Here is a 23,225-nt window from a genome sequence, read left to right on the forward strand (position 1 = left end):
TTTTCCTGGAAAAAAAAAAGCTTTCCTTCCCTGGGCCATAAAAAAAAAAAAACAAAAAAAAAAAAAAAAAAAAAAAAAAAAAAAAAAAAAAAAAAAAAAAAAAAAAAAAAAAAAAGAACCCCCCCCCCCCCCCCCCCCCCCCCCCCCTCCCCCCCCCCCCCCCCCCCCCCCCCCCCCCCCCCTTTTTCCCAAAAAGGGCCTCCCCGTAGGGTTTTTTTTTTTGAACCTAACAGGCCCCCCCCATGGGCCCCCTTTTTCCCCCGCCCTTTTTTTTCCCTTTTCCCAAAATTTCTTCCCATAAAAGGGGGGAAAAAAAGGGGGGTTTTCCCTTTCCCGGAACCCCCAACCAACCATCTTTTATGCCTAAAGTGGTATCTAGGGTAGCCTTAAACCAAGCCATACACCTTCCTACCTTCTATCCTAACCCTCAAAACAAAGGGGAAAGGCTGCTTCACTCTTTAGACATCCATAGGCAGTTACATTACTATTTGGACAGAACAAAGTCCTTCAGGAAATCAGACCAACTTTTTGGGTTCTATGCCGTAGGGGCTTCAGGGAAACCAGTTACCAAACAGACCATTTCCAAGTGGATTGGCCACTGCATACGTTTTTGTTACTCCCATCATGGGAAACCTGTCCCTACTGGTATCAGATCTCACTCCACCAGGGCCACAGCCACCTCTACAGCCTTCCTCAGAGGTGTGCCTACTAAGGATATCTTGGAGGCAGCCACTTGGAGTTCTGTACATACCTTCACAAAACACTACCATCTGCCCTTATATTCCAGAACAAGGGCAGGCTTTGCCACTGCTGTTTTGCCGGGCATTCTGGCTCAACCCAGTTCCTTTTAGTACCTACCACCCTATGCATAGCTTTGGGACTCTACTCATCTGTGATTACTGCAGCTGTATGCACGATGAACATAGTACAGTTTTGTACCTACCATAAATGTAGATGTTCGAGTGCTATTACAGCTGCAGTACAGGTTTCCCTCCCTCCTTCCCCTCTTGGTAAGGCCATGGGGCCTAAAAACCTCTTCATACCTCCTGACTGGGTTATCCTGCTATGTTTTATTTGCTTACATTTGTGGATTAGCTTTATTTATGTATTGCCTTCCTTTTGGGGGCACCTGACATCTGGGGCAAGAAAGACTGAAGAACATGGCGTCGGCTGTGTCTTATATACTCTGGCCTTCCTGGCGCCAAAGAGTAGCGACAACAACCGGCCGGACCAAGACTTTGGAATTGACCGACCGAGGGACCGCCTGGCTGAAAACCCATCTGTGATTACTGCAGCTGTAATAGCACTCGAACATCTACATTTATGGTAGGTACAAAACTGTACTTTTTGTGCTTTGTTCAGTGCCAGAAATATACATCGTAGGGCGCTTATTGTATCGAAATACTTTCGCTCTCGATCTCCGTATTTTGAAATTACTTCGGTAAGCCATCTGGCTACCGATCTTCCGAAAAAACGCAAGGATAAAGGCAGAGACAGACTGCACAGGTCCAAAACTGCCAACAACGCTTCTGTTAAGCTAATCGTCAGTTCGCCAGTACTCAGTAAGGCGCTTTCGCAGCCCCTGATGCTTGCTTGCTTGCTTATGGATTCGCAGGCTGCTTCCGAGACCCATTTGGAGTCCAGTATGCCGCAAGACTGTTCTTTGACTATGGAAACTGCAGATGTCTCTACCTTGGATGGGTCCGGAGCCACTGTGCAGGCACCGGCTTCTGAGGAAGTTCTTCGCACTACCGATATTCGACACAAACCAACGACTTCTTTCGCGTCTTCAGTTCTTTCTAAAACTACCAAGTTTCTAAGCCCCAGAGTATGAACTACGCCTAAAAAAACGACGATCCAACCTCAAGCTTCTGCTTCCATGCCTCAATCTCAGATGCTTAAAATGGCAGAAGACATTATCATGCTGAGTAGGGGAAGCCAGCCTACCCTTGCTAAAAGGAAAAGAGACTTGTCCCCAGCAGCTTTATCTGACCAAGAGTCCGATGACTCTCAGATTTCTGATTATGAAGACATGCCCTTATCTGCTTATGAGGATTCAGATGCAGAGGAATCCATTCTTTCTGCCTCTCCTCCAGAGGATTTGTCTTTTGGTGAAACCCTACATATCTTGAGAGAGCATTTCCATTGGGAATGCCAGGATTATCCTCAGTCCAAAAAGAGACTCGGGGAATTCTTAGATTTACCACTGCACAGACCCTTAGCTATTCTTCCTGATGTTCTTCATGTTTCACTGTTGCAGTCATTACATTTGGGTTATCTGCTTGCAGGTAGCCCTCAGTCGGCCTGATTATTAAAGTCTTGGGTCCTGTGTCGGTTGCGGTCTCATCTTCCATGACGTCAGGTAGTCAGGGGTATAAAGCATGCAGCCGATGCCATTACATCAGTCTTTCTTGCCGTGTGGTGCCCGAAGCAGAAGCAGTTTGCAAGTGCCAGTCGTCAGACTCCTGAAATTTTCGTTTTCGAGTTTCAGATCCGAAGTCTTCGAAAAAGCTAAGTACCCCATTGGGGATCCTTTTTCTTGCTCTAAACCAATGTCAGTAAAAGTTACCAATTGTATTTCGTGTGGAAAGCAAATACCTCATAAAGATTTTCATTCGTACTGCTTTCCTTGCTTAGGCCCAGACCACAATGTCCCTCGCTGTCGGTTTTGTGCCTTATTCAATCCTCGAACTATTCGTCGTCTGTTTATTTTTGCATCTAACTATTTTGGTACTTGGTTCAATTATCCAGAAATGGCTTTGGTAAGCCATCCGACTACTGACATTCTGAAAAAATGTAAAGAAAAAGACAGAGACAGTCTGCATAGGTCCAAAGCTGCCGATGACGCTTCCGTTAAGCTAGTTGCCAGTTCGCTGGTACTCAGTGAGGTGCTTTCGCAGCCCCTGATGCCCACTACTTCAGATTCGCACGCCTCTACTGAGACTCATTCGGAGTCCGGTATGCTGGTAGATGCTTCTTCAACTGTGGAACCTGCGGATGTCTCTACCTTGGATGGGTCCGGAATCGCTGTGCAGTCACCGGCTTCTGAGGGTATATTCAGGCCTACTGACTTGCATATCAAACCAACGCCATCTTCTTCTTCAAGGCCTAAAACTCGATCCATGCCTAGAAAACCGACGCCCAGACCGCATGGTCATGCCCCTATGCCTAAAAAACAAATTATAAGAATGGCTGTAGACCTTATTACTCTAATCAGGGGAAGCCACCCTTCTCCCTCTAAGAGACCTAGAGCTGATTTTCCTTCTGATTCTTCGGATCAGGATACTGATATTTCTGATCTGAAGTAGTTAACTTCATTTTATCTGCAACCTGTGGGTATACAGATCCATATTGGATCCGAACCGGCAACTTTTTTTCTAGCATCTGTTCCATGCTCCAAGCTCCTTGCCCTACCTATAATACACCACCATCTCCTATCTTCCCCCAGATCTCGTTTGCCGCGCCATAGTAAACATCGTGATCTCCTTTGCTCTGAGTTTCCGGGATAAGTAAGTAGGTTAATTCTGTTTTTGTGTGCAAGTGGTAGTTCGTTTTCCCTTCCTCCCCGCCTTTAGTGTGCGTTGTTCGTCGGTATAGTTTCCAAAAAAAAAAAAAAAAAAATTATTGCTGAAAGTAGTTCTAGGCCCACTTCCCTTCAGCATGTGTTAGTGTCGTGTTCTCTGTAGGGAGTGGCGATTAATGTTAGACTATGGCTGAACAGCCTAAGTCGGTTTTCAAAAAATGCACAGTGTGTGGCCATAAGCTCTCACCGGCTGATGGTCACACTCTGTGTGTAATGTTTGGGAGTGCCCCATTTATTAACATAATGTTCAATCTGTGCAGGTTTTAACCTGTGGGCCCTCAGGGACAGGAAGGCCAAGTTAGTTGCCAAGGGTCTTCTCCCTGCCTCCATGCTGGATTCTGCCATGGCCTCGGTCTCGGGTACTCCCTCCCACCCACCCAGACAGGGACTCACTCCCAGTTGTTCTGGTGTTGGGGCAGACAAAGACAAAGGTAAAGATAAAGAAAAAACAAGAGAGAGAGAAAAAGAAAAGGACAGAGAAAGGCGCAAGGAGGATAAAGAGAGGAAGAGAGATGGGCCTCGCAAGAGGTCCCTGGACAGGGAAGGTTTCCCTACTCCACCATCCAAGACTTGGAGGCCAGCTTCTCCCAGGCTCCGCTCACCTCGTTTCTCGCTGGAGCCATTGGAGTCTTATGATCTGAGGCCTTTCTCACCCTTACTGCGCAGACCAGCCAGATCCGAGTCAGTCGCCTCTTTGCGATCGACTCGGAGCCTATCGGACTTGGACATGGACAGGATGATGCAGAGATTCATTCAGACCCAAATACAGATGGGAGTCTTGCCAGGCCCGTCTCCCTCTGGAGGGGGGAACCTCCATGCCCTTTTCCCGCCCCATCTCTCCTTCCCCGATCCGCATGGCTGCTTCAGGGTTCTTGGATCCAAGACTCTTTGGAGCTGGTAGCTCGGCGCCAACGGTTCCACCAACCTTGAATCTGGCTGTTACCTTGAGTTCCTCGGATCCGGCTAGTTCGGATCCGAGTGACTCTCGGAGCCGTGGACAGGGAGTTGGACCCGTGGGAATGGATCCATCTTCGGCTCCGACCTTTTCAGATCCAAACCGTTCCCTTGGACTTCAGCCTACCCTCGCTTCGGCTCTGATCCCCACTTCAGACCCGGGGAGAGCGTCTTCCTTGCTGGGTGCCAAGGAGGTATGCTCTCCTTTGGCGTTCAAAGTGGTGGAGAGGGTTCTGTCCCAGGGATTGAGACCTCAGCCCATCTCCTCGGAGTCCACCCAGACTCCACTGAATTTGGCGACGACTCCCTTCATCCTGTCTCAGGGACAGCCCATGCCAGAGGAGCCTCAGGCTATTCCCCTTGAGGACCCCCCCGTGGCTCATGAGTCCTCTTCAGAGAGTCCCACTGAAGAGGGCCCCCGTAAGCGCAAGTGCAAAAGGAGGAGGTACTTGGACTCCCCTGAGTCCCTCACTATGGACACGGATTTAGATGCAGGAGAAGGTTCCCCCAGGTCACTTTCCGAAGATGTCTCCTTCTGAGACATCATGGAGAGGTTGGTCAGCCCCAAAACCTTCTATGGATGAGTCCGTGTTCCTGGAGGCCTTTGGCACTGGCCCATCTACTTCCTGGGTGTCCCCGCCAGCGGACCCTTTGGTGGACCTCATCACCACACAGGCATGGAAGGAGCCTGACACCGTAGAGCCCATACCCAAGCGCCCTGAAAAGATTCTTTCTCCTCCCACCGGCAGACAACCTTGGTCTGAAGGAGCTCCTGTTGATAATATGGTGGTTGCAGCAGCCACCAAGAAGGAATTGGCTATAGAGAGTTCCTCAGTCCACCCTCCGGACAAGGAGACCAGGTCGGTGGATAGGTTTGGGAAGCAAGTTTATTCTTCAGTGTCTTTTTCCATCCGTGCGCTGAACTATTTGGCACGTGATACTGCTGCAGCGCGACCTTGTTTTGGAATTTGCTGAGTCTCCCCCAGAGTCCTGATCACAGCAGGACAAACAACTGTTCTCTGCGAAAATGTTAACTCTGAAGTCGGTATCAAACATGTCCATGCATCTCCTTTCCCACGCCATGGAAGGAGCAGCTAGGATGGCTGGGACAGGCGTAGCCATAAGGCGTCATGCCTGGCTGAGGTTGTGTCAGTTTGCGGACCCTTTCAAGGCGTCATTTACTAATGCTCCCTACGACGGTTCCTCCCTTTTCGGGGAGACAGTACGTGACTCTCTTTGTCCAGAGCGAAGGGAAGACTTTGTCTGCCATCGGGATCCGCTTCTCTAACCCTCAGCGGTCCTTTTCTAGGAACCAAAGAGGGCAAAAGAAGATGTGGTTCCGGAAATCACAGTTCTCCCAGGAGTTTCAGGACAACTCTTCCCCAGAGGCAGAGGAGGGACAGGATCGACGCCGACCCAGAAGTAGAGGGGGTCCCAGGAACTTCAGGTCTAGGGAATCTTTTGCTGACAGGCCCACTCAGCAGCCCTGAGGGGTTGCCCAACTGTCCTACTCTGGAGGCAGTCAGGGGGAGATTATTATTGCACTCAGCAGCATGGGTGTCTATAACTGCAGATCGTTGGGTGCTACAAATAATATCCGTAGGCTACACTGTCCCGTTTGTTGCCCGCCAAGTGCTACAAGATGCCTCCCGGATGTCCCACCCGCTCACAGGGAGGCTGCAGCTCTAGAGGTTTCAAAGCTGCTTCACAAATGAGCCATCAAACCAGTCCCCCTCGACCAGTCCGGATTATGCGTTTACTCCAGGTTCTTTTTAGTGCCAAAAAAGACCAGGGACCTCAGGCCCATTTTGGACCTGTCAACCTTGAACCTGTCTGTCGTCAAACAAAAGTTCCGGATGGTCACCCTACAGTCCATTCTACCTTATCTCCGAAAGTGCGACTGGATTTGCTCGTTAGACCTCCAGGATTCTTACTACCATATTAAGGTCCACAGAAGCTCCAGGGGGTTTCTTCTCTTCTGGCTGGGAGCCAGTCACTTCCAGTTCAGAGCTCTACCCTTTGGTCTCACCACAGCCCCCAGGGTGTTCACCAAGGTAATGGCAGTAGTAGCAGCTCACCTGAGGTTTCAGGGAATTCAGGTATTTCCTTACCTGGACCGACTGGCTCTTTGCTGCATCCAACAAGCGTCTTCTGTGCATGGCCCGAGGCTACTTTCTCCTCTTGGAAGATCGGCTGGGGATTACAGTCAGTGTCCACAAATCCCTTTTGCAATCAGTACAAGTCCTAGACTTCATTGGGGCATGGCTAGGCACTTTGCAGCTAAAAGTTTTCTTAACACCAGACAGGATCTCACACCTCAGGTACTACGTCGCTCTAATCGTGAGCCTCAAATTTCCAAAGGCGAGCGATGTGCTTCGGGCCCTGGGCCCCATGGCTGCCTTGATTTCTATTCTTCCTTGTGCACACCTCCATATGCGAGTCCTTCAGTGGACTCTAGCTGTCCAATGGTCTTGGCTAGACCTGCCTATGGATTTTTCTGATAAGGATCAGTCACACCTGCAGGACGTCTCTCCTTTGGTGGCTCCTTTCACCGGAGGTTGCAGCGGGACACCCTTTCATGTTATCTCAAGCCCAAGCCACAGTGACCATGGACGCCTCTCAACTCGGCTGGGGGGGACACTGTTTGGGAAGGACAGTCCAAGGCACGTGGTCCCAGATAGAGACCAAGTTGCACATAAATGTTCTAGAGATGAGGGCAGTGCTTTTAGCATTGAAAGCCTTCCACACTGTCCTTCCTCTGGGTAGATTGCAATTCAGTCAGACATGTCGGTTGTCTGGTATATCAACAAGCAGGGGGGAACCAGATCTTATCCTCTGTGTTGTGAGGCCATGAGAGTGTAGGAGTCCTGCGTCTGTTGCTGTCTCATCTTCCATGATGTCAGGTAGTCAAGGGTATAAAGCATGCAGCTGACGCCATTACATCAATATTTCTTGCCATGCGGTGCCTGAAGCAGAAGCAGTTCGCAAGTGCCGGTCGGCCGACTCCTGAAATTTTTGTTTTTGAGTTTCAGAACCGAAGTCTTCAACTAAAGCTAAGTACCCCATTGGGGAAACATTTTCTTGCTCTAAACCGATGTCAGTAAAGTCAATAATTGTATTTCTTGTGGAAAGCAAATACCAAATAAAGATTTTCATTCGTACTTTATTCCTTGCCTAGGCCCTGACCACGATGTACCTCGCTGTCGGTTTTGTGCCTTATTTAAACCACAAACTATTAGTCGTCTGTATATTTATGCTTCTAAATATTTTAGTACTCTGTTCAGTTATCCAGATATGTCTTTGGTAAGCCCACCCGACTACCGACATTCCAAAAAACACAAAGATAAAGACAGAGACGGGCCGCCTAGGTCCAAAGCTGCCGATGACGCTTCTAAGTTAGTCGCCAGTTCGCCGGTACTCAGTAAGGCGCTTTCCCAGCCCCTGATACCCGCTACTTCAGATTCGCAGGCCTCTACTGAGACCCATTTGGAGTCCTGTATGCTGCGAGATGCTTCAACTGTGGAACCTGTGGATGTCTCTACCTTGGATGGGTCCGGAGCCGCTGTGCAGGCACCGGTTTCTGAGGGTGTATTCATGCCTACTGACTTGCATATTAAACCAACGCCATTTTCTTCTTCAAGGCCTAAAACTCGAACCATGCCTAGAACACCAACGCCCAGACTGTATGGTCAGGCCTGTATGCCTAAAAAACAAATGATAAGAATGTCTGAAGACTTTATTACTTTAATCAGGGGAAGCCAACCTTCCCCCTCTGAGACCTAGGATTGAATTTGCTGATGATACTTCTGATCAGGATTCTGAAATTTCTGTTTCTTCTGATGACCAGGATTTACCCTTATCTACCTATGAGGATTCTGATGCAGAGGACTCTATTCCCTCTGCTTTCCCCCCAGAGGATTTTTCTTTTGGTGAAACTTTGCATACGCTTAAGGAGCATTTCCGCTGGGAAAGCCAGGATTACTCTGATTCTAAAAAGAGGCTTAGGGATTTCTTACTCCTGCCCCAACACAGGCCTTTAGCTATCCCTCCTGTACTAGACATTATTGATGATGCCTTTTCGGAATCTAGCTTGGCCCCTGACTCTTTACCTTCTGCTCCCAGAAAACCTGATAGATATTACAAGGTTCCTGACTCTCACAAGTTCATTTTTAAAATCCTACTGTGGATCCTGAGACCATTTCACAGGGCATTAAGGCTACTACTGCCAAAAATTCTACCCCCTCTGATAGAGATTCCAGGACCCTGGATAGATGGGGTAAGAAAGTATACACCTGTGCAACCTTGGCCATTAGGGCCTTAAACTGCCAGTTTCATATGTTAAAAGTATCAGCAGCATATTATTGGATTGCATAAACAGAAAATGATGTTGATTCCTGACTGTGCTGAAAATAAGGATTTACAGGATTTAATGCATTCTGCTGAACAGGTTGGAAAACATACTTTGCAAAGTGGTTTTGATTCACTAAGAGGCATCTTGCAGGGCTGCTGTCACCGGGCCTGTACTTAGAAGGCATGCTTGGCTTAAGGAGCAATCTTTGCCAGATCATGTTAAAACTAAATTGCTTGATGCTCCCTTAAATCAGGACCGCCTGTTTGGCAACAAAGCAGAAGAAGTTATTAAAAAGATGGAGGAAAAAGCTAAATCTATGCAAACTGTTAAAGATGTCCTACACTTACAGCCTCCGAGATTTAGTAGGCATTGGCTCTCTAAGAATAGGTCCTTTCCTGCCTCTTCCAGGCCTTCTCAGTCCAGACCCAGAACCAGCAGAACACCCAGGCTTCAGTCCCAGGGTACGCATAGGACTAAGCAGTGGGGGGCTCCCACTTCCAAATCAGGGAGTAGTAAGACTCCCCTGTATGGGTAAGTTGTCTCAATGACTTAATTTTAAAACTTCCAAGCACTTCTCAACTGACTGCTCCTTTAGGGGGAAAGATTGCTTTGCAAGCAAAAAACTGGGAACTCATTACGCAGGACAAACTGGGTTTAAATATAGTTTCCCAAAGGTACAGATTTCACTTCCACATGTTACCAACTCCAAATGGTTGGCCAGATCTACCCCCCAAATCAGTGGGCAGAGGCTCAAAAGCAAGTACTCTCTGTCTTAAAAGTAAAGGCTATTCAAACTGTACCAGGAGAAGAAAAGGGACAAGGTTTCTACTCAAGACTTTTCCTGGTGCCCAGAAAAGACAACTCATGGCATCCTATCCTGGACCTTTCTATCCTTTTTGGTGATTCCAAAAATTCAAGATGTTAACTCTTCACCAGTTGTTTCCTATGCTAGGCAAGGATGCCTGGTTGGCAACACTGGATTTAAAGGAAGCCTACCTGCACATCCCAATCAGGGAATCTTGCAGAAGATACCTATGCTTCAAAGCAGGCTACATGCACTATCAGTTCTCTGCACTGCCCTTTGGCTTATCTACTGTGCCCAGGGTATTCACAAAGTGCCTAGCTCCAGTCATTGCATTTTGCAAGCAAAGAAATATTCAAATATACCTATACCTGGATGATTGTGTAATTCAGGCAGAAAGCCAGGACATAATTTTGAATCATCTGGTATTTGTACAAAAGGTGCTAACTTGTCTGGGGTACACCATAAACGAAAAGAAATCACATCTTGTACCCTGTCAGCAAATTGTATTCCTGGGAGCAAGCTTGAACACAACATTCCAGATGGCTTTCCTCACGCCAGAGAAACAAATTCATTTGACAACTTACTTCAAACTAATGGCCACAAAAACCCTGCTATCTGCAAGGCAAATACTGCAAGCTTTGAGGTTCATGGCCTCCTGCATTCTACTAATTCCATATGCAAGACTGCATATGAGGAAACTACAATGGTATCTAAAAAGCCTATGGTGTCAACATTCTCAGGATCTAGAAGCAATGATTCCTATCATACCTTGCCTACAGTTAGAGTTCCTTTGGTGGGCAGAAGCCTGCCACCAAAACAAGGGACTGCCATTCACTCTACCCCCTGCCACCCAAACCCTAACAACAGATGCATCAGACTATGCATGGGGGGCTCACCTGGCAGGGACGTGCATTCAGGGCAAATGGAACCCAAGTCAAATGCACCTGCATATCAATCAAAAAGAAATGTTAGCTGTACAGAATGCTCTGACAGCCTTCAAGGACCACATTCTTCCAGGACAATTAATGCTAAAGATGGACAGCACCATTGTTATGTAGTACATAACCAAGCAGGGGGGTACCCATTTATACCCCCTCTGCAGACTAGCCATGGCTCTGTGGAACACAGCCTTGAGCTACCAAGTGCGTCTACAGGCTCAATTCCTGCCAGGAAAACGAAATACACTGGCAGACGAACTAAGCAGAAATCTCATGGACTCACATGAGTGGAAACTGGAACCAGAGACTTTCAGCATGTTGATAAACAAATGGGGGAGGCCCCGATGTAGACCTGTTTGCCTCCCCCCAGAACTACCAATTGGACAAATTCTGCACAAGGACTCCCCACAAACAAGCTTGGAAAGTGGATGCTCTGTCCTCCAGCTGGAAAAATCTATCAGTTTATGCCTTTCCTCCTCTGCCTCGCCTCTCCAAAGTACTACTAAAGATCAAACAGGACAAACCAAGGATGTTACTGATTGCACCAGACTGGCCATGCCAACACTGGTACCCCCCTCTTGCGCAGTGTGTCACTGCTGGCTCCATGGCATCTGCCTCAGACCCCTACCCTGCTGTCACAGCAGGATAGCCAGATTTTGCACCCTCGGCTTCAAACCCTAAACCTGGCAGCCTGGCTGATTACCTAATCTCTCCATTACCATCCCTCAGTAAATAAGTGTTGGATGTCATTTTGGAGGCAAGGAGGCCTAGTACTAGAAAATCTTATGCTGAAAAATGGAAAAGATTATGTGCCTGGAACCAAACTCCAGGGATAGGCACAGCAGTGCCCAATTTACCTCAGATTTTTCAATGTTTAACTGAGATGCTTCACAAGAGTCTTTCTTTTTCCTCCATCAAAATTCATGCCTCAGCCATTTCGGCTCATTACAACACAGAACCACCCCTCTTCTCTCATCCACTGCTCAAGCAGTTCCTCAGAGGGGCCAAAAACTTAAGACCACCCAGGAGAGCCCCAACTCCAGCCTGGGACCTTAACTTTGTTTTGGAAAAACTCTCTTCGTCCTTTTGAACCAGCTGCAAGTGCAGAGTTAAAATTCCTTTCTTGGAAAACAGCCTTCCCTTTAGCAATCACTTCAGCAAGAAGGGTCTCTGAATTACAGGCCCTTATGGCAGAGGAGCCTTTCATCATCTTTCAGGCGGACAGGGTGTCCCTCAGGACCAATCCCTCCTTCATGCCCAAGGTAGTATCCAGTGTGGCTCTTAATCAGTCCATTCATTTGCCAACCTTCTTTTCTAATCCACAGAACAAAGGGGAATGTATACTGCTCTCCTTAGTTCTGCACAGACAACTTTGATTTTACTTGGACAGGGCTAATCCTCAAAGGAAATCTGAACATCTGGTGGCATTTGCTGCAGGGGCAGAGGGGAAGACTATTTCAAAGCAAGCCATTTCTAAATGGATATAGGCCATTGCATTCATTTCTGCTATAAGGACCATGGAAAACCTATCCCACAGGGGATTAGACCATATTCTACCAGGGCTGCATCTACCTCTACAGCCTTTCTCAGAGGTGTCCCTACCAGGGACATCCTAGAAGCAGCTACCTGAAGGTCTGTACATACTTTCACCAAGCATTACCATTTGCCAATTTTCTCTAATTCCAGAGCCACTGCAGTCTTGCAGGGCCTTATAGCTGGTCCTAATGCTATCTAAATTCCTCCTCCCATCTTTAGCTTTGGGAATCTACCCAAATGTGATGACTGCAACAGTGAAACACGAATAACATAGTACAATTGTGTACACTTACCATAAATGTAGATGTTTGAGTGTATTCACTGTTGCTGTCCTGGTTACCCTCCCTCCAGCCCCCTGACTTCTTTTGGCTATACCTCTATTCTCCTTTACTATGCTTAAAAGTTTTTGGTGTATTTGCTTTTTTGTTGGAGGTATAACCTTGTATATATACATTTAATTGCTTCCCATTGGGGGTACCTGACATCGGGGGCAAGAAAAACTGATGTAATAACGTCGCCTACATGCTGTGTAGCCCTGACTACCTAACGTCATGGAAGATGAGACAGCAACCGACGCAGGACCCAAGACTTTGATAATCAGGCCAACTGAGGGCTACTGCAAGCAGATAACTCAAATGTGATGACTGCAATAGTGAATACACTCGAACATCTGCATTTATGGTAAGTGTGCACAACTGTACTTTTCCCGCCCTCCAGCCCCCTTGTCTGTCTCTCCCTCTCTCTCTTTCTCACTCTTTACAGGGCTATTGGTATTTACTTTATACTGTTGGTGTTATTCCACCATAAACTAGCTCCCTGTTTGGGGGCTCCTGACATTTGGGGCAAGAAAAACTGATGTAATGGTGTCGGCTGCCTGTTTTTATACCACTGACGACCTGACGTCAGTCCTGGAGTGACAGCAACTGACGGAGAAATACTAAGCCTCTGGTATTCAGGCCTACTGAGGGCTACCCCTGGCAGGATAATCCACGTGTGATGACTGCAACAGTGAATGCACTCGAACATCTACATTTATGCTAAGTGTACACAGCTGTAATTTATGCATAACTTAATAGTGTATGCGTCATGTGTTCATTGTTAATGCTTGATTTGCAAGAATTGCAGATGTTAATCATGTTTCACTGTTGCAGTCATTCCATTTGGGTAATCTGCTGGCAGGTTGCCCTCAGTCAGCCTGATTAACAAAGTCTTGGGTCCTGCGTCAGTTGCTGTCCCTTTTTCTATGACGTCAGGTCGTCAGGGGTATAAAACATGCAGCCGATGCCATTACATCAGTCTTTCTTGCCGCGCGGTGCCTGAAGCAGAAGCAGTTCGCAAGTGCCGGTTGGCCGACTCCTGAAATTTTTGTTTTCGAGTTTCAGAACCAAAGTCTTCAACTTAAAGCTAAGTACCCCGTTGGGGAAACTTTTTCTTGCTCCTTACCAACGTCAGTAAAAGTTAATAATTGTATTAATTATGGGAAGCAAATACCTCATAAGGATTTTCATTTGTGCTGTATTCCTTGCCTAGGCCCTGACCACGACGTACCTTGCTGTCGGTTTTGTGCTTTATTTAATCAGCGCACTATCCGTCGTCGGTACATTTTTGCTTCAAAATATTTTGGTTCTCTGTTTAATTATCCAGAAATGACGTCGGTTAGCCATCCGACTACCGGAATAACGAAAAACCGCAAAGAAAAAGACAGAGACCGGCCGTTGAGGTCCAAAACTGCCGACGACGCTTCTCCTAAGCCAGGTGCCAATTCGCCGGTACTCAGTGAGGCGCTTTCGCAGCCCCTGATACCCGCTACTTCTGATTCGTAGGCCTCTACTGAGACCCATTTAGAGTCCGGTATGTCGCGAGATGCTTCACATATGGAACCTGTGGATGTTTCTACCTTGGATGGGTTCAGAGCCGCTGAGCAGGCACCGGCTTCTGAGGGTGTATTCAGGCCTACAGACTTGCATATTAAACCAACTCCAACTTCAGTGCTAAGGCCTAAATCTCGATCTGTGTCTAAAAAACCGATGCCCAGGCCACATGTTCAGGCCCCTATGCCTAAAAAACAAATTATCAAAATGGCTGAAGATTTAATTACTCTAATTAGGGGTAGTCCCCCCCCTTCCAAGTGGCCTAGGATTGAATTTGATTATGAATCTTCTGAACAGGACTCTGTTTCTTCTGACTCTTCTAATGATTTGGATTTGTCCATACCTACTTATGAGGTCTCTGATGCAGAGGATTTCATTCCCTCTGCTTCTCCACCTGAGGATTTCTCTTTTGGGGAAACTTTATATACCTTAAGGGAGCATTTCCACTGGGAAAGTCAGGATTTCTCTGAATCCAAAAAGAGGCTTATGGATTTCCTTCTTCTTCCTCAGCATAGGCCTTTGGCTATACCTCCTGTACTAAATATTGTTGATGTGTTTTCGGAATCCAGTATATGGCCCCTGATTCCTTGCCTCCAGCCCCTAGCAAACCAGACAGGTACTGCAGGGTTCCTGAGTCCCACAGATTCCTTTTCAAAAATCCTGTTGCAGACCCTGAAACCATTTCTCAGGGGCCCAAAGGCATTAAGGCTTCTACTGCTAAAAATCCTACCCCTTCTGATAGAGACTCCAGGGCGTTGGATAGATGGGGTAAAAAGATTTATACTTCTGCAACCTTAGCAATCGGGGCTTTAAACTGTCAATTCCATATACTAAAATATCAACAGCATATCATGGGACTGCTTAAACAGAAAATGATGTTGATTTCTGACTGTGTGGAGAATAAAGATTTGCAGGATTTATTGCATTCAGCTGAACAAGTTGGCAAACATACTTTGCAATGTGGTTTTGATTCCTTAGAGGCCTCTTGTAGGGCTGCTGTTTCTGGGTCTGTGCCAAGAAGGCATGCTTGGCTTAAGGAATAATCTCTGCCTGATCATGTTAAAGCAAAACCTTTGGATGCTCCTTTACAGCAGGACCATTTATTTGGCAATAAGGCTGAAGAAGTTCTAAAAAAGATGGAAGATGAAGCTAAATCTATGCAAACTGTGAAAGATTTCTTACAGGTGCAACCTCCTAGATTTAGTAGGCATTGGCCTACTAAGAACTGGTCCTTTCCAGCTCCTTCCAGAGCCACTACTGCCAAACCCAGACATTCCAAAACCACCAGGTTTCAGTCCCAAGGGACTTTCAGAACTAAGCAATCGTGTGCTTCCACTTCCAAATCTGGAAACAAGACACCACCCTATGAAAAACAGTCTCAATTACTTCCTTTTGAAATTATCAAGCACTTACCTCTTAGCCACCCCTTTGAGGAGAAAATTGGCTCTTCATTCAAGAAACTGGCAGCTTATAACCCAGGACAAATGAGTTTTAAGTAGTGTCCCAGGGATGCAGATTTCATTTCCACACGCTGCCAACTCCAAACAGGTGGCCAGACCAGCCCCCAAATCAGTGGGTAGAGGCTCAGAAACAAGTACTTTCCCTCCTAAACATGGGGGCTATTCATCTAGTGCCAGAAGAGGAAAAGGGGACAAGGTTTCTATTCCAGACTTTTCCTGGTACCCAGAAAAGACCAATCATGGCATCCAATTGTGGACCTGTCTACTCTAAACACCTTTCTGGACTTTCCAAAATTCAAGATGCTGACTTCACCAGTTACTTCCTATGCTACGCAGGGATGCCTGGTTGGCAACTCTCAACTTAAAATAGGCTTACCTGCATATCCCAATTAGGGAATCTTGCAGAAGATTCCTACGCTTCAAAGCAGGCTGCATGCATTATCAGTTCTCTGCACTGCCCTTTGGCTTGTCTGCTGCACCCAGGGTATTCACAAAGTGCCTGGCTCCAGTAATTGCATTTTGCAGGCAAAGAATTATTCATATATATCCATACCTGGACAATTGTGTAATTAAGGCAGAAAACCAGGTCATTCTTCTAAAACATCTGGCGTTTGTAAAAAGACTTCTAACCTGTCTAGGGTACACCATAAATGAAAATAAATCTCAACTGGTACCCTCTCAAAAAATTACATTCCTGGGTGCGAGCTTGCATACAGCTGCCCAGATGGCTTTCCTCACGCCAGAAAAACAAATTCATTTGGTGACTTACTTCAAACAGGTGGCCACAAAAACCCTGCTATCTGCAAGGCAAATACAGTAAGCCTTGGGGTTCATGGCCTCGTGCATTCTTCTAATTCCATATGCAAGACTGCATATGAGGAAACTTCAATGGTACTTAAAAAGTTTATGGAGTCAACATTGTCACAACCTGGAAACAATGATTCCTAACATACCTTGCGTGCACCTAGAGTTCCTGTGGTGGGCAGAGGCCTGCCACCAAAACAAGGGACTGCCATTCACACCACCCCCTGCCGCCCAAACCCTAACTACAGATTTATCCGACTATGCATGGCGGGTTGTTTGGCAGGGAGTGCATTCAGGTCAAATGGAGCCCAAATCAAATGCAACTTCATATCAATCAAAAAGAAATGCTAGCTGTACAGAATGCACTGACAGCCTTCAAGGACTACCTTCATCCAGGACAATTACTAATAAAGACAGACAACACCACTGTTCTGTGGTACATAAACAAGCAGGGGGGTACACATTCCTACCCCCTCTGCAGACTAGCCATGGTATTGTGGAACACGGCCTTGAGCTACCAAGTACAATTACAAGCTCAATTCCTGCCAGGAAAGCAGAATGTTCTGGCAGACGAACTAAGCAGAAATCTCATGGACCCTTACAAATGGAAACTGGAACCACGGATTTTCAACATGTTGACATGCAAATGGGGGAGCCCAGACATAGATCTTTTTGCCTCACCCCAGAACTACCAGTTGGACAAATTTTGCACAAGAACTCATCAAAAAAAGCCTGGAAAGTGGATGTGCTCTGTCCTTCAGCTGGAAAAACCTATCAGTCTATGCCTTTCCCCCTCTGCCTTTGCTCTTCAGCATTCTACTAAAAGTCAAACAGAACAAATCAAAAATGATTTTGATTGCTCCAGACTGGCCTCGCCAAAACTGGTACCCACTCCTGCGCAGTGCGTCATACATTTCTCCGTGGCACCTGCCTCAGACACCTTCCTTACTGTCTCAGCAGGAGAACCAAATTCTGCACCCTCAGCTCCAAACATTGAATCTTGCAGCTTGGCTAATCACTTAAATTCACCCTTAGCATCCCTCAGCAAACCTGTGATGGATGTCATTTTGGAGGCAAGAAGCCCTAGTACTAGAAAATTTTATGCTGACAAATGGAAAATATTATGTGCCTGGAATCAGTCTCAAGGGATGAGCACAGCAGTGCCCAATTTACCTCAGATTTTGCAATACTTAACTGAGATGCTTCATAAGGGCCTGTCTTTTTCTTCCATAAAAATCCATGCCTCAGCCATTTCAGCTCATTACAACAGAGACCCCCCCCCCTCTTATCTCATCCTCTTCTAAAGCAGTATCTCAGAGGGGCCAAAAACTTGAGACCACCCTGGAGAGCTCCAACCCCTGCCTGGGACCTTAACTTTGTATTTGAAAAACTCACTCTACCTCCTTTCGAGCCAACTGCAACTGCAGACTTAAAATTTCTTTCCTGGAAAACAGCCTTCCTTTTAGCAATCACTTCAGCTAGAAGGATATCTGAATTACAGGCCCTTATGGCAGTGGATCCTTTCATCATCTTTTGTGCGGACAGGGTGTCACTCAGGACAAATCTATCATTCATGCCCAAGGTGGTATCCAGTGTGGCTCTTAATCAGTCCATTCATTTGCCAACTTTCTTTCTCAGACCAACCGCTTTGGGCATATATTGTGGTGCGCAGTATCCTCAAGATAGGAGAACACGGATCATAAACTGCTCGCCGTGGCAGGGCTAGCCACTCGACGGTGTAAAATATGGCTCTAGGTGATTCGGTCATGTCGCCAAAAAAAAAAATGGGCATGGGTAGTTACCGGTGATAAGTGGGTTGAGGACCCGGCCTACTCTCTGACCCACGCCAGGGACCCATGCTAACGGTGGGAGGGGTATAAGTGCCCCTATTGGCCAGTGTGTGCCCGCCATAAAAAGCCCAGCAGCCCTGGGTCAATAGGCTACTGGCTGGCCGGTGTCTAGTTGCCCAGCCTGGATTACCTGGGATAGCTCTATTGAGTGAAAGCTGGACATAAAACCAACCAACCTGCCAAAGATGAACTGAGAATTGCTACGCTTAATGTAGGTTAACTGACAGGACGCAGCTTAGAAGTGGATGACATGATGATACGGAGAAGGCTGGACATCCTATGTATCCAAGAGACGAGATGGAAGGGCAGTGCAACAAAGCCACTTGGCTTGGGATCCAGACTCTACTACTCAGGTGGTGGACAGGCTAGAAATGGTGTAGGAATTGTGGTGAGACAGAGGCTTCAGAATTCAGTGAGGGATATCATCAGAATTAATGACAGACTCATGGCAATCGGACTCCAGTGTAATGATAGGACAGTATTCATAATCTCAGCCTATGCCCCACAGCAGGGGTGTGATAGTGAGGAAAAGAGTGCATTCAGACAGCAGTTGCAGGACCTACTAGATAAAGCAGGACAACATGAATTGGTGTTGATAATGGATGACTTAAATGCACATATCTGGACAGACAGAACAGGATATGAGGACTGCCTGGGTCCACATGGGTGGAGCAATAGGAATAAAGAAGGAGAAGCCATTCTAGACTTCTGTCTGGCAAATGGCTTGATAGTAGCCAACACATGGTTCAGAAAGAGAGACAGTCACAAGATCACATACAAGAGTAGCCAACATGCAACTCGGGTAGACTTCCTCCTAGTAAGGAAAAGGCACTGGGGTAGAATCCATGATTGCAAAGTCATCCCCAGTGAAACAGTCGGTTCACAGCATAAATGAGTAGTTGCCACAATCAGCTGCAAGCAGTGGTCAGAGAAGGCTCTAAGGTCAACAGAGACCAGGCTGAAGACCTGGAAGTTGGCTGGAGAGAAAGTGCAGCAGTTCAAGGAATTACTCAGGGCTCTAGCACCCCAAGAAGAGGAGGAAATAGGTGGAGTTGAAGAGTGGCAGCCTAAAACAGCATGTGTTAGGACTACAGAAAAGATATGTGGCCGAGCCAGGTATGGAAATAAGGTACATAAGGAAAGCTGGTGGTGGAATGCAGAAGTTCAGGAAGTAATCAAAAGAAAGAAGGAGTGCAGGAAGAAGTGGTTGATTGAAAAGACTGACCAAGCTAGGAAGGACTACTGGTTGGCTAACAAAGAAACTAAGAAAGAAGTTGCAATAGCAAAGAATAGGGCATCAGAGGCACTCTATCAGCTTCTGGAAAGTGACTCAGTAAGGGGCACAAAGAAACTATACCAGGTTGCAAGGCAAAGACAGAAAGATAAAGAAGATAGTCAGACACCCTTCATAAGGGATTCCAGCATCAACCTGCTTACCAGCCCACAGGACATCAAAGGCAGATGGAAGGAGTATTTCCACCAGCTTCTGAATGAAGAAAACCCCACAGAAGCGGTACTGCCCCAGAAACAGCCTACAATGAGAGTAGAAGAGGAGCCCAGCTTAGAAGAAGTAAGAGCAGCACTAAGGAAAATGAAGTCAGGGAAAGCAGCAGGCTCAGATGAGGTCACAGCAGATATGATAAAGATGCTGGGTGAGCTAGGGGAGAAATGGCTCCTGAGGGTACTAATTGCAGTGTGGAGAGAAGGGCGTATCCCAGATGACTGGAGAATAAGCATACTCGTGCCAGTGTACAAGAACAAAGGGGACATCCACAACTGTGGACAGTGCAGAGGCATCAAACTCCTACCACATTGCATGAAAGTTCTGGAGAGGGTGATTGATAAATGGATATGCAGAATAGTAGAATGTAAGATGGGAGATGAACAGTTCGGATTCAGATCAGGATGCAGCACAATTGACCCGATGTTTGCATTGAGACAGATACTTGAGAAGAAACTAGAGAAGAGGAGAGAGTCAAACTGGGCTTTCCTAGACTTGGAGAAAGCATATGACAAGGTCCCAAGAAAGCTGATCTGGGCAGTACTGCTGTGGTTTGAAGTCCCAGAAACATTGGTAGAATTAGTACAGGCTATGTACAAGAACCCAGTGACTCAAGTATGAACAGTGTTTGGCCTCACTGAGGGGTTCCCAGTGGGAGTGGGTGTACACCAGGGTTCAGCTCTGAGCCCACTGCTGTTCATACTGGTAATGGACTACATCAGCAAACAGGTTGGAGGGGTCAGAGCAACAAAGCTGCTGTATGCAGACGATGTGGTACTACAGGCAGACTCTGATCTAGAACTTCAGCAAAGGATAGGAGAATGGAATGCAAATCTGAAGGCACATGGGATGAAACTAAGCACAGATAAGACAGTGGTAATGGCAGCAGATTGGGGAAATCAGAAGAAGCTGAGAATAGAGATAGATGGGAAGATAGTGGAACAGGTAAACAGCTTCAAGTATCTGGGAGGGGTGGTTGAGGAGAAGAGTAGTCTGAATGAAGAGGTCAAAGCTAGAATCAGAGGGGCTGCAGCCAACTGGCATAGAGTATCAGGTGTAGTCTATGACAGAAGAATGCCAAAGAAGCTGAAAAGTAAGGTGTACAAGACAGTGGTGCGACCAGTACTACTGTATGGTACAGAAACCTGGGCAGTAAAGGCAGAACAGTTGAAGAAGCTAGAGGTGATGGAAATGAAGTGCCTGAGAAAGGTGGTAGGATGCACAGTGCAGGACAGGCGAAGAAATGAGGACATAAGAGCAGAAGCCAAAGTAGCTCCAATTGCAGAAAAGATCAAAGAGAACAGATTATGATGGTATGGGCACATGTGTAGAAAAGCAGAAGATAATCTGGTGAGGGAGATTTATGACAGACAGGAAGAAGGTAAGAGGAAGCGAGGGCGTCCAGCAAAGAGGTGGATGGATTGTGTGAAAGAAGATCTGCGACAGTCAGGCATGAGTGTTGAAGAAGGCAGGAGAGTGGCACTGAATCGAGAGTGCTGGCGACAGTTAATGCGATACCCCGACCCCATGTAAATGGGGAAAAAGGGAGATGATGATGATGATGATGATGATTTCCCAATCCACAGAACAAGGGAGAGCGGATTCTGCATTCATTGGATGTACACAGACAACTTAGATCCTACTTGGACAGGACTATATCTCGAAGAAAATCTGAACAACTATTGGTAGCATTTGTTGCAGGGGCAGAGGGGAAGGCTATTTCAAAGCAAACCATTTCTAAATGGATAAGCCATTGTATTCATTTCTGTTATAAGCACCATAGAAAACCTATCCCCCAGGGGATCAGATCTCATTCCACCGGGGCTGCATCTACTTCAGCAGCCTTTCTCAGAGGTGTTACTACCAGGGATATTCTAGAAGCTGCTACCTGGAGTTCAGTTCATACTTTCACCAAGCATTATCACTTACCAATTTTCTCCAAATCCAGAGCTGGATTTGCCACTGCTGTTTCGCAGGGCCTTATAGGTGGTCCTAATGCTGTATAAGTCCATCCTCCCAACCTTGGCATTGGGAATCTACCCAAATGTAATGACTGCAACAGTGAAACACGATGAACATAGTACAGTTGTATACACTTAGCATAAATGTAGATGTTCGAGTGTATTCACTGTTGCAGTCCTGGTTATCCTCCCTCCAGCCCCCTGTTTTTCTTTTACTATACCTCTTCTTTCTTTTATTATGCTTAAAAGCCTTTTTGGTGTATTTGCTTTTGTTTAGAGGTATATTTTTGTGTTCTTATTTTTATATACATACATACGTGTATATATATATATATATATATATATATATATATTGCTCCCCATTTGGGGGGCACCTGACATCTGGGGCAAGAAAAACTGATGTAATGGCGTTGGCTGCATGTTTTATATCCCTGACGTCATGGAAGAAGGGACAGCAACCGACGCAGGACCCAAGACTTTATTAATCAGGCTGACTGAGGGCAACCTGCCAGCAGATTACCCAAATGTAATGACTGCAACAGTGAATACACTCAAACATCTACATTCATGGTAAGTGTACACAACTGTACTTTGCTAGTGTTTGGGAACAAATGGTAGGTTGTGGCACTGGGTGTGCATATAAAGCCAGCATTTATTGTTATGGCATGCGGACCTGTGAGTGCATGAGCTTACAAGAGGAGGGTAAACCCAGTTTTTGACTTCACTAAGGATTTGGTGATCATCTGTTATAGTAAAACTGTGTCTGCTGTTTCTGTTCTAATCTACTCTATGTTGTCTGTTTTGCTTGTTGATGTTGCACCTACATTACACTAGAAACTCGTTAATGAGTTGGAGACCTCCAACATCAAAATTTGCTACAAAAGAAAGTAAATTTGTCTGAGGTATATGCCACAGCAAGATCTTTTTCATTGTTGAAAGTTATTTTGTGTTATCAGCAGGAAGTTTAACCCATTTACAGGAGAATAGTTGTGGACTAAAACTGCAAATGTAGATGCAAAGATTTTTTCTGGTATTTGCAGTGAAAAAAGGAGTATATCCCATTGGTTAAAACATACTTAAGCTGTCCTTCTTAATCTAAGGACATAGTGGATATTTAACATCTGCACTTGATAGTGAGTACTCATTTGCGCTGTTTCCCATTTGTGCTTTAGTTACTATTTTTTAAATGTGGAATCAACTTAAAATATATTTACTGTTGCACAGAATGCGGAAATGTCAGCACTAAACATGACTACCATAACTGCTCAAAATATGGTTATGATCCTTGGGCAAAGTAAGATGTAAGGAGATTGTATGGGTGCACATTGTAACTTTCCCATTTGTGATTGCATTATTGTTTTTAAAAAGGAAACATATTTCATCAGTGATTACTGTTCCACCAGAAGAGGAAGTGTCAGTACTAGACATGAAAGCTACTGCAGTTGTTCAAGCTTTGGTAATGATCTTTTGATAACCTCTGCAGTTGGTGCAGAGGGTAAGCTTTGTGAGCTGTGGTTCCTGTGGTGCAGGGTTTTGATTCCCTCAGCCCTTGTTTGTCTCCTGTGATCTTGAGCAAGTAATTTAGCCAGCCATTGCTCATGGGTTGCCTCT

The 23,225-nt window shown here is 46.2% G+C and overlaps 1 protein-coding gene across 4 annotated transcripts in view; it reads left to right on the plus strand.

The window, feature by feature from the left end:
- The window catches only part of DPF2 (double PHD fingers 2), a 779,856-nt gene that overhangs the window by 362,239 nt on the left and 394,392 nt on the right, over positions 1-23,225 (plus strand). The gene's annotated exons all lie outside the window — the stretch shown is intronic.

Source organism: Protopterus annectens, chromosome 6.part1, assembly GCF_019279795.1.
Source record: "Protopterus annectens isolate FY-2018-M chromosome 6.part1, PAN1.0, whole genome shotgun sequence".
Classification (NCBI taxonomy): Eukaryota; Metazoa; Chordata; order Ceratodontiformes; family Protopteridae; genus Protopterus; species Protopterus annectens.